Source organism: Neofelis nebulosa, chromosome 2 (assembly GCF_028018385.1).
Source record: "Neofelis nebulosa isolate mNeoNeb1 chromosome 2, mNeoNeb1.pri, whole genome shotgun sequence".
NCBI lineage: Eukaryota > Metazoa > Chordata > Mammalia > Carnivora > Felidae > Neofelis > Neofelis nebulosa.
Window position 1 is genome coordinate 94511390 of NC_080783.1, and position 16784 is coordinate 94528173.

General features: G+C 41.0%; 1 long non-coding RNA gene across 1 annotated transcript in view; it reads right to left on the reverse strand.

Annotated features, from left to right (window-relative positions):
- The window catches only part of LOC131503770 (uncharacterized), a 259902-nt gene that overhangs the window by 146851 nt on the left and 96267 nt on the right, over positions 1-16784 (reverse strand). The window lies entirely within an intron of this gene.

Genomic DNA, 16784 nt, shown 5'->3' on the forward strand with positions numbered 1-16784 from the left:
GAAAACCTTAAAGGAAATCTCTAAAAGGGTTAGGCATTCATACATGACGGCAGTACCGTGGGGCCTGAAATGGGAACAATGTATAAGTGGTCAACCCTAAATACTCCATTTTTGTATTGTATTAGAAAGGAAATGTCATGTTAGGGAAGAACTTCCTTCATTCTAATAAGTCCCCAAAATATAGCAGCACACAACAATGGTGGTTTACAGCATGTAACATAATGCAAGTTTCAGAGGTAAGAAATGCCAGCAGAAAAAGACCAATGTTCACTTTTGCAGAGGGCATACCCCAGGTCCGTTATTTTATTACTTTGATAGGCTCAGGAATCAGGTGGATAACAGGGACTGGAAAGGAAAAATTAACATTTTTCCTTGGTTAAAATCAATGTTTTAATAAGTAATAATCTCATAATTTGTATTATTCTGGGAAACAAACTGTCCTACCATGAATATAAACTCTCTTCAAAAAATATGTGTTTTAGTGAGAAAAATACTATCTGATTAGATTTAGATTTTAAGTCCACACAGTAAAGAAATTTCCATTGGTAGTTTCAATTATATGGTCATTTATGAATTGTAATTTGTTTCTTTTTTATGATGTGTGATTTACCTAGTCAAGCATACAAGTCCACCCAGGAATTACTCAAGAAGGTTAGCCTCATACTTTATTGTCTGATTTTTAGATATACTATATAACTCTTTGGCTGTAAATCAGACATTTGCCTTGTTTCATATAATTTTTATTTTTCGTTTTATTTTATTGTATTTTATTTCTATTTCTATTTGCACCCAACACAAAGTAAAACTTTTTTTTTTTTTACTTTTTTTTTTAATGTTTATTTACTTTTGAGACAGAGAGAGACAGAGGATGAACGGGGGAGGGTCAGAGAGAGAGAGGGAGACACAGAATCCAAAACAGGCTCCAGGCTCTGAACTGCCAGCACAGAGCCCGACATGGGGCTCGAACTCACGCACCGCAAGATCATGACCTGAGCCGAAGTCGGACGCTTAACTGACTGAGCCACCCAGGCGCCCCACAAAGTAAAACATCTTAAAAATTTTTTTTGACAATTATTTTTGAGAGACAGAGAGAGACAGAGCACAAGTTGGGGAGGGGCAGAGATAGAAGGAGACACAGAATCCGAAGCAGGCTCCAAGCTCTGAGCTGTCAGCACAGAGCCCGATTCGGGGCTCAAACTCACCAACCGTGAGATCATGACCTGAGCCGAAGTCGGACGCTTAACTGACTGAGCTTCCCAGGTGGCCCACAAAGTAAAACATCTTAAACCAGAGTTCCTTATTGGCATGTTCTTATGGACCTCTGTTATGGGCTAAATTGTATCCCTCAAAATTCATATGTTGAAGTGCTAACTCTCAGTACCTCAGAATGTGGCTGTATTTGGAAATGGGGTCTTTACAGAGGTAACTGAGTTAGGGGCAGCTGGGTGGCTCAGTCAGCAGAGCATCTGACTTCGGCTCATGAATCTCACAATTCATGAGTTCGAGGCCCACATTGGGCTGTCTGCAGTCAGCACAGAGCCTGCTTGGGATTCTCTGTCTCCCTCTCTCTGCCCCCCCCACCCCCCCACTGGCACTTTCTCTCTCTCTCTCAAAAATAAATAAACATTAAAGAAAAAAAGAGGTAACTGAGTTAAAATCAGGTCTTTGTGGGCCCTAATCCATGACCGGCGTCTTTATGAAGAAATTAAGACACAGATCCTCACAGAGGGAAGGCCATGTAAAAACACAGAAAGAAGATGGCCATTTACAGCTAACAAGAGAAACCTCAGAAGAAACTAATCCTGCTGACACCTTGATTTCAGACTTCTAGCCTCCAGAACTGTAAGAAAATTAATCTGTTGCTTTAGCCACCCAGTCTGTGGCTCTTTGTTAGGGCAGCTCTACCCAACTAATACAACCTGTATCTAAAATGCTATTACAGTATGTCTTATTCTTGTCTCTTCCATTTAATATAAACAAAAAGTGGTTCTTAAGATATACATTCAATCATTCAACAAATATTCATAGAGCTTTTGCTACATGTCAAGTGTTGGGATATGACAGAAACAAACAAATCTCAGGTCTCATGGAGTTTACAGACTAGAAACAAGAATTATCTTTCTTCTGGAATTATTCTTCATTTCAGAAGTAGGCCTTATACATTGAGCTACTAAAAATCTTCAGAGAGAATGGCTAGGAAAAGAAATTTTTAAAATGAAGATAAATGAAATCCTAACATTTCCATCGTATATCATTAAATTACTAGAAGCCCCCTATGTTGGATGGATGTTTTGGGAAGCAGATGCTGAGAGTGTTAGGAACGCAACAGGTCTATTGGAGGGGATAGCTCAGGAAACATCAAAGGGAAAGGAAGGAGATGGGGGAGAGAAAGCCTTCAGACTGTGATCTTAGAGAGGAAGCAGTATTGGGAAGAGAGAGCCTCCAACCACAATGCAGACTCAGCAAACCAGTTTGCCAACCCATTTGGCCAACCCAACTGGGAGTTCCAGGGGAAAGGGCACCAGTAGAGAAGCAAAAAAGGGCAGAAATGGCCAGGTCCTGGCATTCCAAACAAGCTCAATCATTTCCTGGGGGCTGCCTGGGAAGAGCCAGCATAGTGGCCTCTGCTAGGGAGCTTGGTTGTGGCCTGAAGGCACTCACAGCTAGAGACTGTCAACTCATCAGGCTCCAGGCAAGTTCTTTCTTCAAGGGAGTTCTGAGCAGCACCTCCATGGCTACTGCAGCTCTCAAAAGGCAAAGCAGTAACCTGGTTTTCTAGGGAGGTTTTTTTTTTTGAAGTCAAGCAATTTCTTTACTCTTGAAACATAAGAATATCTCTCAGCAAGTGCTTTAATAACCCAAATCAAGGTCTTTAAGGAAATGTATTTTTAATACTCAATATAACTTGCCAAATACTTATATAGTGGGAAGACCTAAATTTTAAATTTTTGTTAAAGTGTGATATAATCCTACAGCCAAAAGCAATATTTGCCACCCCCCTCCCCCAAAAAGTTGTGCTTTAGAATTCAACATTAGAGTCTGGAATCTAAAAAAGTCAAATATTTGAATTATGGCTTTTATTCATTCATTCATTCATTCATTCCATTATTACATGCCAGGTGCTATGCTAGGTGCTAAGCATAGCAAGGCATACATAGCCCCTGCTCTATGGACCTAGAGTAGGAGAAGTAAACAAATATCCAAAGGCAAAAAGTGCATATTTATGAACTGAGCTTAGTGCTCTGAAAGAAACAAAGGAATCTGATCTAAACTGACTTAGACTTAGGTCAGGGAAAAAATCCCTAAGACATGTTGACTTTGCTGGCACCTTAACGATGAATGTGTGTTTGGAGAGAGTTTAAGATACAGGAAAGGACAGCATGAAGGACAAATACAAGGGCCCCGGAGCAGGAAGAAGTCAGCAAAACTAAGTGTGGCTAGATTTCCAAGGCCAGGGGGAGAGGTGGTGCCACATGAGGCTAGGAAGTCAAGGCAGAGGTCAGACCCACCTGAATAAGCACATGTCATAAGGCACATCAAGGACTTTGATCTTTGCTCTAAGAGCAATGAAAAGTGTTTTAAAGCAGGAATAGATAACACATTCAGCTTTGTGTTTTGAAATAACTGACAGCAATGTGGAAAAAAAATTAAAATAAGACTGAATTGATTTGGGAAGACCACTTAGCCAGAGAGTATGTACACGGTCCAGGTGAGAGATGACGGTCTTAGTCACAGGTTACCATTTCTTTAACCTCTACAATGTGCATCCCAAAACAGGCCACTTGGGAAGGCACTATTCCACAGCATGGAATAGGAGATACTACCTTGTCCATCATCGAAATGAAAGTCATGGGCACTACAAATAGACACAGGTTTACTTGCCAAAATTTTAGTTTTCCGGTGTCACTTCAAACCTAATATGTCCAAAAAATTTAAAAAAAAAAAAAAAAAGGTCCTCTATAAACTAGATCTCTGTCCAAACCACCTTTCCCCATTTGCATACCATCTTATCTCATTATTTACTTGTGAAATCTGGATGTCACTTCCCTCCCTTTTGTCCCTGTGTCCAGTCTGTTGCTCACTGATGTGGTCAGGACAGAATTATACTCACATCTCCTGGCTCCTTCTACTATGTCCTGTGTCCCTGCTCCAGGAACAGGGCCAATTCCACATCTCTGTCCAAAAGAACTATAGTTTATAGGAACAAAGACAATTGAACTTTGTTTTCTCATTGCATTTCACAAATGTGGTGAATAGGTTTAAACCTCTTCTCTTTCATGTAAATTTCCTGTACTGCTCTGGTTGGCTTCTCCCCACATTCTTAAATCCAACAGTCCACACTATGCAATTTACTTCTGAATCACTGTCTTGTTCTTTAATTGGCTGCAATTTCCCGATCAGTGAAATGAGAGATTTAGAAGAGATTTATAACAAAATCAATCTTCAAACAAAATCTTCTGTGGAGAAACATCTAAAACATAAAGCTGTAATTGTTCTGATTATACAAGGGGTGGTTGGCCTGGAAAACCTTACTTATGCCCCTCTGCCTGACTTTCTAGCTACCCTTGAGGTACCTTATTTGAAGGATATAAGAAGCTTAACTTGAAAATCACTAGATTTGAGGCCTCTAAGGTCTCTTCCATGCCTAAAATTCTATGGTCTATCATTTCTTAATCATGACCAATTGTCATTAGGTCTTATACTTTCCACTTGATTCTCAATGCAACATAGGTCAGGCCTTTTTTTTACCTCCTACCTGGAATATTGCAAACTGCTTTCCTTAAACCTCCAGAACACTAGGTTGAATAGTACCCTGCCCCCCTCAAAAAAAACCTCATGTCTAACTGGATCCTCAGAGTGTGATCTTATTTGAAAAAAGGGTCTTTGTGGACATAATTAGTTAAGGTGAAGCCATATTGGAATTAGGTAAGCCATAAATCTAATATGACTGCTGTCCTTATAAGAAGAGAAACACAGAGGGGCGCTTGGGTGGCTCAGTCGGTTAAGTGTGTGACTCTTGATTTCCGCTCAAGTCATGATATCATGGCTTGTGAGTCTGAGTTCCGCGTTGGGCTCTGTGCTGACAGTGTGGAGTCTGCTTGGAGTTCTCTCTCTCTCTCTCTCTCTCTCTCTTGCTTTATCACAAAATAAGTAAATAAATATTAAAAGGAGGAGAAGGAGGAGGAGGAGGAAGAGAAGAAGCAGAAGCAGCGGCAGCAGAAAAAGAAGAAGGAGGAGGAGGAGGAAGAAAGAGACACAGAGAAGACATGCAGGGAGGGTGCCAGGGGGCAACAGAGGCAGGATTCAAGTGATGCTGCCACAAACCACAGAACGCCAAGGATTTCTGGCAACTACTAGAAGCTGGAAGAGGCAAGGAAGGATCCACCCCTAGAGACTTGGTTCTGCTGACACCTTGGCTTCAGGCTATATGGGGCCAAACCCAAAACAAGGTGATCAGTTTGGAGGTAAGGTAGTAGCTATGAATGAATTTGGGTTGTGGATGGATCGGAGATATAATTTTTTAGGTAAAATCAATAGGATTTACTGATAAATTGGATTTGAAGAAAAATGAGGCATCAATAGGTTTCTGGCTCAGGAAATTAGGTACATGAAGATAGCACTTGTTGAGATGGGGAAGACTGGGTAGATTGGTTAGGGGTACAATGTAAGTTGCTATACAAAATGGTTCCTGAGCATAGTGGCTGAAAGAATATGGAATAATTTCTCTCTCACATAATAAGCCATAGGTAGAGAGTCCATGGTTGGTAGCATAGCTTAGCTATCCTAAATGCAGTGTTTCTGTTTCTGGATCTAAGTTAGCTGTTCTGCCTTCAGCTTTCCCAACTGCCTGCCAGCCCACCAGGAAAGCACAGTTTTGGAGCCACCAACTGGAAGTGGCACACCCCACTTCTGTTGACATCTCATTGGTGAGAGCCAGCAACATGACCACACCTAACTGAAATGGAGAACATAAAATAGAGCCTTTGGCTGGACAGCTGTATGTTAAGCTAAAATTGGGAAGTTATTTTACTAAAGGAAAAAGAGTCAAAAGGATGGTGGTAGACACCAGCAGCCTCAGCCACAATGGGGAGTGATCAATATGGAAGCAGGAGTGATGAATATGTAAGGAAGGGGGGGGGGGTCTTGTGGGGTATCTAAGTGGAGATGTCAAGTATGCAGCTGGAAATATGAGTCTGAGGAACCCAAGGGGTAAGATGAGGTCAGAGATATGTATTGGGGAGTTAGTTACCTCCATGCAGATGGCATTTAAAGTTATGAAGCTAGATTAACTCAAGTACAGTAGATAGAGAAGAGAGCCAAGGACTGGACCCCGAGGGCCTCCAATACTTAGAGGTTGGATAGAGGAAGATGAGCTTGCAAAGGAGACTGAGGAGACCAGTGAGATAGAAGGAAAGTAAAAAAATGTGTGGTCTATGGAAGCTAAGAATAGAGAGCATTTCCAGAAGGATGACCCATTATATAACTTAATCAGAAGCCTGGTAAGATGAGGACAATGATAATGTATCTCTAATACCTTTCCTACCTCCTACTTTCCTTCAGTCTTTAGAATATGCTTTTAGTCTATCTATCCAAATGTATCTCTCTCTACTTCCCATTCTAAAATTATGTCCATATTCTCAGAGTCTCCAAACATGTCCATTGTTTCTCACCTTTGATCATACTCTTCCTTCAACATGGATTGATATTTCTCCCCATTATCTAGTTACCCAAGTTAGCCTCATTCTCCAAGACTCCTCACTCATGAAGCCATCTTTAGAGGCCACAGTTGAACAATAAACTGTTTTCTCATTGCATTTCATGTGATATTTTTTTCTTTCTAACTCCTAAGGGTAGAGACCATAGTACATTTATTCCATATCCCCAACAAGCTAATAGAGTGTGCCAAGCTAATGGGTACTCAGTATTTATTGACTAAGGTACAAATATAGTACTCTCTGGGTACAGTAATTGGGAATAGATTCTTGGCATGCTAGATGTGGGAGGACCTTTGGTATTATCTGATCCAACTCTCCAACTCACACATGAAAAATCTAAAGTCAAAGAAACATGAAAATGTTTTCTCTGTATTTAAAGCAGAATACAAGTTAATATTTAATCACCTTCCTCATCGATGAGCACCACTGAAACACCAGGCCCCACTAATTGCACTTTTCACTAACATCCCTTTGCTTCAGTTCCTTCTATAATTCCCTATCCAGCATCTATTAAGCACCTGGTAAGTGTCAGCCTCTGTGATTATGAACAAGATGAAGTCTTGCCCTTGGGGACTCTGTAGATATAGAAGCTGGAGTCTGCATTGATTTCTCTCTTCTTGATGTCCAGCTATGCTCCAGTTTTCCAAGGAACAGTGAAGCATAGGCATAGACATAGAGTAAAGCCCCATCTTGACTGTTTCAGTTAACAAAAACAAGTTCACTTGCATGAGCTGAATTTTACTTACCTCACTACAATCCCTCCACTCATATGCTACAAACTGTGCTGTGTAAACTATATTGGGTAAATAAATATATTTAATATTTGGAGGTATCAAGCTCTTCTCTAATTCAAAAAGCCCTCCATGAATCTTAGTGAGATATGTCAATCATCCATTTGATGACTTACACAACAAATGTTTGTTGTGAACCAGAGAAGTTCTTAACCAGCTTTTAACCTCTCAGTATTTGTTTTCAGCACTGTGGAAAGGCCACTGAAAGGTAGGATGAGAGAAAATTTATTGAACACTGAAAAGGTGCCAAGAAAAGTTCAAGGAATCTCCTTTCAGGGAGATCCTTATGAACACTTTATGAAGCTATTCGAAACCTGGGTAGTGCCAGTTTATGCTGACCTGGCTGTGCAGTTCACAGAAAGTAGACAGGAGGCACTTTTACCCAGACCCCAAAGGCCAAGGGTAGGTCAGCTCAAACCCTGTAAAAGGAACTGAGTTATAAAAACTCCTCGTGTTCCGTGACGTAGGACTCTGCATGACTAATTCCCCATGGGGTGGCTCCAGCAGGTAACAGCCACAGCAGACAGTCTGCCAAGGAAAGGGCATCCTGAGATTCACCACCTCACTACCTCATCATTAGTGGAGTGGAAAGGAGACTATCCGGCTTGGAAGCACTTGGGATGCGGGTCTTGGTTGCAGGCTCAAGGTTACACGTTAGTCTTTGTATTACACATCAGCCCTGCCCAACAAACACAAATCCACTGGCAAAAAAAGCCTCCCAATGGGCCAAAGACGCACATGTTGACAGAGCCATGGTGTGTACCTGGAAAGGATACAACCTCACTGCTTCTCATCTCAACACTGCCTTCAGATTTTTGTGTGGTAGAATGTTGTTTGCATGTTTGTTTTCCCAACATTTTTAAAAATTCATGTTTTAGAATTTAAATTAGGCATTTAAACCCTTACTTTCAAAATGAATGTAAATTCTGGCCAAGATGCTTATTCTGCTATAGTTGGGGGTAGCATGTGATCTTTAGCCCTTAAAGGAAGCCTTCTAACTGCTCCAGTGAAATAATAATAATAATTTTAATAATAATGGCTATTATGATTAAAACTATTATTATCTAAAAATGGCTGCCTACTTTTTCTTTGTTCTTTCCCCATCCTTCTCCTTCATTTCCTTTCCTCCACTGACTCCATACAAGTGGCTAGAGTGCACATGCTAATGAGTTGCCCAGACACTTAAGGATCTTAATCCCAAATCATAAAGACCCTAAGAAGGACCTCAGCTGCCATCCATAAATTTTTATTTAAAAGCAAGATAAAAATGGAATTAATTCAGCACAGAGCCAGCACAGTGAGGGGGGAAAAAAAATTAAGTGTCAATTCAAAATACTTATGTGTGTCCCTACCCTTTCTCAGCTCATAACTTCTGCACATGCTTAATAGGTCATGTCATAGCTAATGCATCTTCCTTCTAAGAACAGCTTCATAAACCCCCCCTTAAATCCAGTTATCACAGATGATTGGGGAATCGAAACACGGAGGCAACTCCCTACTTTCTCTAATTGGAATGGCTAATTCAGCCATAACAGCAGTTCCATCCAGATGCCCAGATTGGTTTGGAGTATGGAAATCTGTAGTGAGAGGATTTACTCATGATGCTGAACAAAGAAAGCCATCATTATCTGTGGTCAGAAAAAAGTATTCTAATTAGTGTTAATATCCTCCTGCTGAGCTTCCTGTCATCCACATTTTGATCCCTGTCCTTGGGCTTTTCATGATCTGATATCTTGGCTACTTGCAAGCAAGGGTCAGGGCACCGAGAGGGGAAAACGGGAAGCATCGGCTGGGTGTGCTGTCCAGAGCAAAAGAATTAGCTTAAAAATGCCACCTACATTGACTTTCTGGATTAAGATCTTTATAAAAATTTGCTCAGCAAGTGTAAGTCTAATGCAACCAATTTATAAACCCATAATAACAAGTAGTTATTGAATAAAAGCATGAGAAGGATTTGTGGAACTTTGTCTTCAAACATTTGAATTGCCATTAAGATTCATCTGCAATTGAATCTGAAATACTTGGATACCCATTAAGGTCTGAGATTTCTCAACAATAAATTTAGACTCCAAGGGAGATTAGGCACAAGTCAGTGCCTAATAAATCCCTTTTGACGATGTCAATGACAGGCAGAGGTGCAGGTGGGCCTTCCTCTGGATTCCTTTCTTTTCACTCACCCCCTGAAGTCAACGCCCTGATGGGCTGATTTGAAATCCAAATAAATGGCTCCAAAAACAGACTAAGGAAAAAAGAATGATGTGAAAGCGCCACATGGAAAAGAGGAGTGAAAGGAAAGATCCTAACAAATCATACGTTTGGAACTGGAAAGGGAACTGGCATACACTGTCTTTGAAAAATTGAGAAATTTAACCGACCCAGTTGAACCCCTCCATAAGATGTTTTATGAGTACTGGGCACTCAGCCAGTCACATATTTCATACCACATTTGACATGTGTGGCTCATGGTCTGAGCCAGGCTTGAAGAGAAGCAATGTTGGCAGTTATCTGGGAGGGGTAATCGGAGTAGCAAAAGGAAGTTTCTTCCCCACCTCCCTTTCCCTACTCCTAAAGTAAAAATAACTATAATCTGTGACAATGCCCAAGTGTCTGAGATGTCCAATGATGGGGTTTAATACACAATACCCCAAAATATGGTAGGTGGGCATATCAAATATTTTAAGCTGAAGGTGTTTGCAAAAACAGCGGAAGCAGGAAGGTCACTCTGACTCCACTTCCCCTTCTCCCCTGAAGCAGGTCTTAAAACCCTCATATGAGGGGTGCCTAGGTGGCTCGGTGGGTTAAGACTCCAACTTCGGCTCAGGTCATGATCTCATACATAGTTCACGAGTTCAAGCCCCATGTCTCTCTGCTGTCAGTGCAGAGCCCACTTCGGATCCTCTGTCTCCCTCTCTCTCTGCCCCTCCAACACTCTCTCTGTTTTTCTCTCTCCCTCGAAAAAATAAATAAACATAAAAAAACAAAAAACCCTCATGTGAGAGCTGCCTTTCCTATCCCCAGGGACACTGGTCTTGCTAACTTTCCCCAGTTTATTTCTCTTACCTCACACTCTAACCTATAATGTTCTGATCACTGTCCACTCTTCATCAAATCTAACATAAAAATACTCAGGTTTAAATGCTTCTTTGAGTCTTAATTTCTTTATGAAGGCTCCTACATCATGTAAAATTTCTACTAAATAAATCTGTATGCTTTTCTCCTATTAATCGGTCTTTGTCCGTTTAATTGTCATGTAGCCAAGAACCCTAAGAGGATCGAGGAAGACTTTTCCTCCCCTATGCTGCACTACAAAGTAATCTATTCCTTGACTCTTCAGGAACCCTAGACTCTTTTCAACCCTAGAATCGGAAGACGACAGATTTAAACAGCACAAAGCCTTTCTGCGAAAATCAAGGTCCATCTCTTTGTTCTAAATGATGTTTAGATGCTGGAGCTCCTAAGTGTAAAGGCAAAAGGAAATCTACCATGTGTTTGGCCACTTTGTAGTAAGACTCCAAACTGAGTCCAAATGTACTCATTTATTGTGCTATCCTTTTTTCAAAATGAAGCTATATACTAGAATACTAAGTATACATTTTGCTAACAACAGTTGATAAGAAATAAGAGAAAGACTTCATCTGGTTGCATGTTAAGAGTGCATTGTAATTTTATTATTAACAAGTGAATAAATATAATTCAGATTTTAAAATGCAGATCTTGTCTGCATTGTCTTCTGTGTCATTTCTCTGTCCACTTAGACCTAAGGCAGAAAACAAATATGAGTAAATAAAGGATATCTTTACTGCCTCTAGGAAGGTAAATGCGAAGAGGCCAAGATAAATATCTGAGGTAGGAGCAGGAGAAAGAAGAGATAGGAAATCTTAGAAACAAAGTTTTGCTGCTGTTGTTTCTGTCATTGATGCTACTACTGATGGTGTGGTGGCAGTGCTTTTTTAAATGGTTTTCCTTTTTTAATTGCTAAGGATGTATTTTTTTAATGTTTGTTTTTATTTTTGAGAGAGAGACAGACAGACAGAGCGTGAGTGGAAGAGGGGCAGAGAGAGGGAGACACAGAATCTGAAGTAGGATCCAGGCTCCGAGCTGTCAGCACAGAGCCTGACGGAGGGCTCAACCCCACAGACCATGAGATCATGACCTGAGCTGAAGTTGGACACTTAACTGACTGAGCCCCCCTGGCGCCCCACTAAGGATGTATTTTTAATACCATGAGTGATGTTTCCACTCTCAGACTCTGAGCATAGCCAAAGAACTGATCCTTAGAATCACAAAAACTGCCACTATTCTCTTCTAAATATCATCTTTTTCCTACTTCCCTCTCAGCTTCTCTGGCTGGGGCCCCTATAAATTAGGCTGATCAAAGACAGATTAACAAGAGACAAGCTAACACATTCATTTAATGTAAGTTTTACGTAACACTGGAGCCTTTATAAGAGAAATGAAGACCTGAAGAAACAGTTCCACTTGAGCATTTTTTAATACTAGTTTTGATGAAAAGTGGAAAGTCATGGAGGTGTGACTTTCAAAACACCTTTCAAAAGGGTATAAAGTAAGTGCAGTAAACTGGGGAAAACTTAGCAAGACCTGTTTGTTCAGCTTCCTCTTGGTGTACCTTTGTCTTTGGAGATAGGGATGTTCTGAACTCTCACTCCCAATAAATTACAGCCATGTTATATTTATTTTTGAAAAAACTCTAGTAAGAACACTTAACATGAGGTCTACTCTCTTAACACATTTTTAATGTACAACATGATATTGCTACATACAGGCATAGTTTTATACAACAGATCTCTAAAACTTATTCTTTTGCTTAACTGAAACTATAACCTGTTGAATAACAACTTTCCACTGGTGGTATTTTCAATGGAGAAAATCCAAGCCAATCATCTAAACACAAATAATTAAAAATTACTGGGGAAGGGAAATAGGGGCCTAAAAACTGAGGTACAAGAAAGGAAATATAGCAATATCTCCTCAAAAGCACAGTTCTTTACTTTCACCTGCCAGGCGTCAATAAGCACTTCAATAAGTGCTTTACAAAGAAAAAAACTTAAGGATGATGGAGTTCACAACACACTGCATCTTGGTATACTGAATATTCTAAGCTGAAGGATTGTGAGAAAAAAGTAGAAGAAAGAAGGTTGCTCCCCCCTCCCTTTTTTCCCCTGAAACAAGTCATAAAACCTTCATGGAGAAGGTGCCTTCCCTGTACCCAGAAAAAAGCAGCATCCTTACCTCTGAAAACAAAGGGATGCAGAGAAGAATCAGAACAGGCCTTGCTAAGCTTCTCCAAGCTTACTACATTTACCTCATGCTTTTTGCCCCATCCTTTCTACATGACTGTCCACCCTTCATCAAACCTAGCATGAAAATACTCAGGTTAAACCATTCCTCCAGATCTTCATTTCTTTATGAAGGCTATTGTGAATATAACACTTGTATTAAATAAATTTGCTTCTCTCCTGTTAATCTATCTTCGTCAGTTTAATTTTCAGACCCAGTCAGGGACACTAAGAGGGTCAAGGAAAACATACAGAGTGAAGGATACCTTAGCCAGTACATGTGATATCCACTTCCCAAGCTCTTTGCTCATCTAGGCTCACTATAAGTGATATTAATGGAAATCTATTCACTCTTCATTCGATAAATATTTATTGATAGCCCATTAGGTGCCCCACCCTTTCATTCAGTAAATATTTGGACAGCCCACAATGTGTCAAGAACTGCTCCAGACCACAGGAACTGAAAGATGAGTAAGATAGACATGATATCCTCCTGTCTGCATGGAACTTACATACTTTAAAAGAAGATAGTAAATAAATAAGCAGACCAATAAGGGCACAAGATAACTCTGCTTGTGGTAAGTGTTAGGAAAAAAGGAAAACAATACTATAAAAGATAGTATCTGGGCAAGCTAAGACTGGTTGGCATTTAATCAATAATCCATTTATCTCTCAGCAAATATATACTGGATACCTAATTAGTTTTTATATGATAACAAACCACCTTACACTTCGTGGCTTGAAACAATCACCATTTCCTTAGTTCATATTTCCTGGGTGACCTTTTGGGTTGGACCCAGTTGGAAAATTCTTCTGGTCTCAGTTAGACTCACTCATGCATCCATGGTCAGCTACTGATCATCAAGGTCACTATATTTGTAGGGGTTGGCTAGTTGTTAGCTGGGGTGATGAGTGAATGAATGGGCCTATATGTCCTTTGTTCAGCAGGCCAGCCCTACCTTGTTCACACGGAGGCTCTGCAGGGTTCAAGGAGAGAAGAAGAAGTGTGCAAGGGCTTTTAAAGTCTAGGCTCAGAACTGAGACCATGTAGCTTCTTTCATATTGTGTAGCCAAATCAAGTCCCAAGGCCAGGAACTGCAAAGTCCTATTGCAAAAGGCAAGAATAGAGGGAGAGGAAAAATTACTTGCTTTTTCTGCATTCTGATACAAATGCTAGGGATAAGCCTGGCAACTGAGAATATGGCAGTGAACAAAACAAGAATGACTCCTGTCTTCTTGGAGCTTACAGTCTATTTATCCATGATCTGTGCTACTCAGGGAAATGCCTGCCTACAGCTCCAAGAGAATGGATAGAGAATGGTTGTTTACCTGTGGGACCTGAAAGTTGATTTCATTAATTGGCACTTGGCACCTGAGGCAGGGGATTCTGCCTGCTCAACATGGGACCTATTAACATGCCTTACTGTGAATAGAACTAATTACTAAAATTGGATTCTAACCAAGCCACCCTCAGTCATTTCTCTACAGAGTGCCAATCCTGTTGAGCAAAGGACACTCACAGCTCTGTTGAAATCTTATTTTCTTTTAAGACAAAGTCATTTGCTCATTTGTCCATTGCCTCACACTCCCTATTGCATCTGGTGCCCCTGGACCGGAATTATTTGTCCAGAAGGTGACCTTCACCGCCACACTCTTCTCCTGAGAAGCGGCTTCCAACAAACATGCGGCAAGCTGGAGGGCCAGGAGGCCCGGCCAAGGCCTGTTGGTCGTCCACCTTCCAGATGTCAGAGCCCAGAGACAGAAGGTGATTGTCTCCAAATGGCCTCATCCTTTGGCACTGCAGGGAAGCAACCATGTGGTAGACATGACAGGCCTCACTCTGCCAAGGCCATGCCGAGCTCGCCACAGGGCCGAAATTCAGAAGAGAATTTCTGTCAAATTCTGGCAGAAAGACTAAGCAAAGCTCTTCATGTACTTTGCCTCAATTTGTCTTCCTGGGAAATAGGGCTGCTACCACTTTATTCTTATCTAGGTTTTTCAGAATACATGCCCTTATGTGTCTGTTCACATTAGTGCTGTCAGTCAACAAACTTTATGAAGCACTGTATTAGGTTACAAGCGTAATAAGGACCCAGTGCCTGTCCTCAAAGTACTTGTTGGTCTGTAGAAGTGTACAATGAAACTTCTTAAGGTCCGGGGCAGAAATTATAAAATGGTTTTATTTAGTGTCCAGACTTATAAAGAGCAGACTTATAAAAAACATGGGTGTTGCTAAGTATGATGCTAATACTTTCTGTAACTTAAAAGGAAAGACCTTTTTTGCACTGTAGGTATTAATGTTTCCACTGTCATCTTTTTATGCCAAAATTCTTCAGCAAGTGGGTTAAAAGTTTTGGAAGAGCCCAACCATACAGAATTACTTCTTCAGAATCAGAAGAGGAAGGGAAGGTTTTATGCTAAGAAATGGAATTCTCATGGCTGAGTGAGATTTTATCCATCCCCTGTGAGAGACAGGAGAGACAAAGGCAGGCTGTCCATCTTGGCACCTTAACCTCCACTGCACTTGGTCCCCACTTCCATGCCTTGTTTGGGCCATTCTCTCCACTTCCTCTCTGCATATCCAGACTCTAGCTCTACTATAAAGCTCAGGAGAAAAAAAAAAAAACCTTTCCCATGGAACCTTACTGACAGAACCCCATGAAGTCTAACCTGATCATCTTGCCTGGTAGTGACAGCTCTCTGAAAGTTCCAGAGTATTCATCTAAAATTGGGGGCAGGGGTGCCTGGGTGGCTCAGTCAGTTGGGCATCCAATTCTTGGTTTCAGCTCAGGTCATGATCTCATGGTTCATAGGTTCTAGCCCCACATCGGGCTGTGTGCTCACAGCATGGAGCCTGCTTGGGATTCTCTCTGCCTCTCCCTCCCTCTCTCTCTCAAAATAAATAAATAAACTTAAAAACAAAATAAAATAAAATTTTGGGCAGCATTTTCCATTTGTTTTCCCTGCAGTGCATAACACAATGCCAGAAGCATAATAGATTCTCAATAAATATTTGTTGAAAATGAAAGGGAGGGAAGAGGAGAGGGGAAATAAAAAGGAGAAAGATCAGAGGAAGAGAGGGAAACTGAGAGAGAATGAACCAATTATTCTGTGCAAGGATCCCTAGGAAAGAGCCAGACCACCCCAAAAGAAGAGCAGAAGAAGCAGACTCACTGACTATCTTAGGGAACTACCAAATCCCATCTCTGGTGGCTTTGCCTTCCTGAGTAAGCAGATTTGAGATCTGGCCATGCCAGGAGGAGCTTCAGCCTTTCCCTTTTGTTCTGAAACATGTGGTGACCCAGGGACTGGGGCCAATGGGAGATGCCACTGACACAAAAGAATCCAGCTTCAACAGCTGCAAACTGAACATCAATGCTACTAGCTCTACATGTCCTCCAGTCTAATTCCAGGCAGTACCCAGGCTTGTGAATTTCAAAATAATAGGGATGGGGGTCCTTAACTGCAGCACAATTTCCTCTGGGTCATAAAACATGATGATTTAAGAAGGTCACCCCCAGAGCTAAAGCCAGGAAAGAGAAGGAGAGGACATTACAATGCGGAAGCACAGACTCTCCTACACAGACCCATTTTAGACCCCTATTAGCTTTTTTGCACTTTTTGTTTTTTTTTTTTGGAGTGATAACATACCACAAAATAGCTGCTAGGCTCAGAGGAAGGGAGAAGTGGCAACCTCACTCAAGACACAAGAGAATTGTCATCCAACTGGCCTCAGGCCTTACTGAACTGTTAATCATTAAATCAAGGCTTCTACTTCCTGCTGTCTTTAGGTTAAATCCATAAGCCCCTGATAGCTCTTCTCAGGTGCCAAAAGCATTCCTATTCTCTGTCTCCATATGATCTGAAAAAATCACAACCTACTTTAGTAGAGAGGGTTGGTAGTTTATTTGCATTTTACGATGGGGAACTGAGAGGCTGACTGTTTGAATGACTGGCCCAAAGTCAGGAACAAGTAAGTA